Source organism: Leuciscus leuciscus (assembly GCF_965113295.1).
Source record: "Leuciscus leuciscus genome assembly, chromosome: 16".
In the NCBI taxonomy this organism is placed as follows: Eukaryota; Metazoa; Chordata; class Actinopteri; order Cypriniformes; family Leuciscidae; genus Leuciscus; species Leuciscus leuciscus.
In genome coordinates, this window is record NC_138740.1 from 12,188,768 (window position 1) to 12,192,675 (window position 3,908).

The following is a 3,908-nucleotide window of genomic DNA, read 5'->3' on the forward strand; positions in this document are numbered from 1 at the left end:
AAGAACATCAAGGGAAAGACCCTCAGACGTGTCATAACAGGATAAATGTGGCTACAGGTAAAATTATTAGATGGTCTGTTTGATTTTGGTGTACCAATTTGCTTTTTTCAAAGCTACAATTGTGTGATGTGACTTGTGACATGACATGTATGTGCAAAAACGTCTGTCCACTGCTCCTGGTGTGTGTTCACAGTGTGTGTGTGTGTGTTCACAGTGTGTGTGTTTTATTTAAATTTTATTTAATATTGTTTAAAGGAATGGTACAAATTAAATCTTTCTTTTTAAGGACTTATCAGCCCACCCCAGATTGACCAAGGATCCAGATGAGTACTGGCAATTTGGTGAAGGATTGCACTGTCACTTCTGGTATGGATCCATTAACCTTTTGTTATGTGTGAGGTGTTTTGATGTGACTTAATTTAATAACATTTTCAAAATTAGATTTTACATAATTGACTTAGAGTAGTAGTAATTTTCACTAAAATGAAAATTACCCCATGATTTACCACATGATTTACTCACCCTCAAGCCATCGTTAGTGTATATGACTTTCTTCTTTCAGATGAATACAGTTGGAGTTATGTTAACTATGGGGTTGGGTTAATAAAGCCCTTCTGGAGCAAGGCCATGAGTTTCGATCCACTGCCATTATGCAGCTTGGAAGCGTCAATGTGTTTATTAATATAACTCCAATTGTATTCATCTGAAAGAATCCATGGATCCAGGATACTATGCATCCTGATAAAGTTCCCTTGGCCTTTGGAATTAAAATAGCCCCACATCATCACATAGCCTTCACCATACCTAGAGATTGGCATGGAGTACTTTCCATAAGATCATCTCTCAATGCAAATCAAACCAGCTATTAGGCTAACTGAAATAAAACCATGCCAATCTCTAGGTATGGTGAAGGCTATGTGATGATGTGGGGCTATTTTAATTCCAAAGGCCAAGGGAACTTTATCAGGATGCATAGTATCCTGGATCCATGAAGTAACTGGCCTTTAAAAATAAAAATCTGCCTGCCTCTATGGGAATTTAACATAGGGGTGTCCAAACTTATGCACCCTATATTTTAAGGAAGAACATTTATTTATTTACGATACATTATTCATTCACAAAGAAAATTGGTGTCCTTAAAGGTTGGATTTTTCCTAATTTCTTAAATTAAGGCATTAAGTTAAATTTCCAAAAGATGATTTTTTTTATTCCTCTTTTTAGTCAACTTTAGCATGGGTGTCTAAACTTATGCATAGCACTGTAAATGTGAATATGCTTACTTCCTCCATAACCTCCCGAACTTTAGTGCAACCGCGTGCTGCGTCTGATGTCATTGTTATTGTTCTTTTGCGCATGCGGGTTAGTTTGAAACCTCAAACACTTCACACTGCAATCAGATATAGGTCACATTTTAAAAGGTAATATGAGCAGCCAATAAAAAAATCGGATCTGAGCAAAAAATCAGAATTGAGCATTAACCCTCTGAGGTCGAGAAACGCTCCCCCGCGTTTTGCTGGATTTTTTTCACATAGCAGCAACATAAACTTAAATTACTCCGTCATTTATGGTTATACAGAAAAAAGAAATATAAAAAAATAATCTGTGATATTTCTACTTTTGTATGTGTCCACTTACAATTAGGGATGGGGCCGATCCGATCCAGTATCGGTATCGGGACCGATACCAGCGTAATTCACGTATCGGATTTTCCCGATCCAACCTGCGGAGATATCCGATATCCTTGAGTCATGTCTGCGCTTTAACGTTGTCTGCTGAAATGACTCCAAAAGTGATTCCCGCCGGCTAGTCTGCTAGCTGGCTGCAAACCGCGGAATGGATTTCCTGAACGGAGGCGCGGCTCAATGAGACACAGAGTTATGAGACACGCCACCGCTCAGGAAATCCATTCCGCAGTTTGCGGCCGCTGTGTGGAAATTCTTCACACTGGAAACACCGCAGAGCAAGACAGCAAAATGCAATGTTTGCAAAGCCGTAATTCAGAGCTCGTTGAAGCTCCCTCGCGTCGTACAACACAACGAATGCAATCAAACATTTAAAAAAGCACCACGTTACTGTGCGTTCACACCAAACGCGAATAGCGCGTCAAATTCGCGTCTGCCGCGTCTAGTTGGACGCTTGAATATTTTGAATCCATTCGCGCGCCCTGAGCGAAATTGACGCTCGTAAAAAGCAAAAGTTTGAAGCGAAATTGACGCGCGTCTGAGGCGAAATTGACGCGCGTCTGAGGCGAAATCCGCTTGTCTGTTTGCACATGGCTGATGTTGATCGAGCATTCATCGAGAGAGTTACAGCATCGGAGCGAGGATCACCCTTTAGATAGTGTGTGTGTGTGTAAGATGTTTACACTTGCACTTTTCTTATATTTCAAGACTCAAGTATTTGACATTTTGGGAATGTAATAAATATTGACATGACCTACAGTTGCATATTTGTTTTCAGAATGGGATTTTTCCTGTTAACAGGATTTACTGTTTTTCTGACTTCCTTTTCTGACCTTATACTTACCATACATGCATAAATATGTAGGCCTACATATCATACTTGCCTGTTGAGAGGAGTTTATTTCAGCATCATATAAAATAAACAATAATGATAATAATAATATTAAAGCAAACACAGCTCTGGTATCGGAATAGTATCGGTATCGGCCGATATCCAAATTCAGGTATCGGGATCGGATCGGAAGTGAAAAAATGTGGATCGGTGCATCCCTACTTACAATCAAATCAAAACATTGTGCTTTTGTAAAATAAAGAAAATAAACAGGGTGTGCGTTCTGCCTCCGTCGCGGTGAACTTTTTTTTCTTGAGCACGTCTATAAACTGAAACAAAACTCAACGAACACTTCTCACACATTTATGAGCCATTTACCTTTATAAACATTTAAGTGTGTACTTTTAAATGATCGGATTCAAACTGAAAACAAATATTCTCTGTTTAAGTAATTTGTATAAAACCAACAGGATGTCCAGTATCTCAAACGCTTGCTAATTACTTTTTAATTCGACACGCCCACTCGCGCAAAAGAGATTCGCATGCAAATCGCGAACGCCCTCGTTACCTCAAACACAAAACACCAAAAAACTTCACAAGTCTCTGCTTTTCGTCGAGTTTGGAAGACACGTCTGAGCTTACATTGGATTTAACTCAGAAGAAGAAGAACGCGATTTGAAGACAAGAAAGATGTAAGGTAAGAAATTCTTACTTATTAGTTTATGGTATTGTTGCATAAACTTCACATTGCAGTTGAACTGTTGCTAGATACTGTATATGGTGAATATTATACTATTTAGACCCGTGTTTCCTGATAAATACTGTTTGTGGATATCTGCTCAAACATAGATATGTATAACCATAATGTTTAATATTTTGGAGCGCGATGTCGTTTGAATGTATCATATTTTGGAGCGCGCTGTGGGTTTGAGTATCATATTTTGGAGCGCGCTGTGGGTTTTAATGTATCATATTTTGGAGCGCGATTGCGTTTGAAAGGAAAAATGCACCAAACATTAGGCTTTATGTTTTTACTATTATCTCATTTCATATCATCATAACGACTGGAAACATTTGAAGTAACATATGATAATCAATATATTTTTCTCTAGCGTAGTTGTTCTTGAAATCTTTTGGAAGATTTAATTTATTGTTATTATTATTTTATGCAGCACTGCGTAGCCTATGCCTACAAGGCACAACAAACCTGGTGTTCATTATATATTGTTGGAAACGTGTGTGTGTGTGTGTGTATTCTGTGAATTTTAAAAAGAAATTTTAACCAGAAAAATCTAAAATCTATTCCCAAAATCATGCAGCCCTATAGTTTCTCTTGATATCATTATGTTCACAGTTTTTTTCTTCTTTTTTTTCTTTCAGGGACCAGATGCAAC

General features: G+C 38.0%; 1 long non-coding RNA gene across 1 annotated transcript; it reads left to right on the forward strand.

The window, feature by feature from the left end:
- On the forward strand, window positions 1–1,158 carry LOC309478038. The gene is made up of 2 exons (XR_014198776.1): window positions 1–57; window positions 287–1,158. It is a non-coding gene; the product is annotated as an uncharacterized lncRNA (long non-coding RNA).
- The last annotated feature ends 2,750 nt before the right edge of the window (window positions 1,159–3,908 follow it).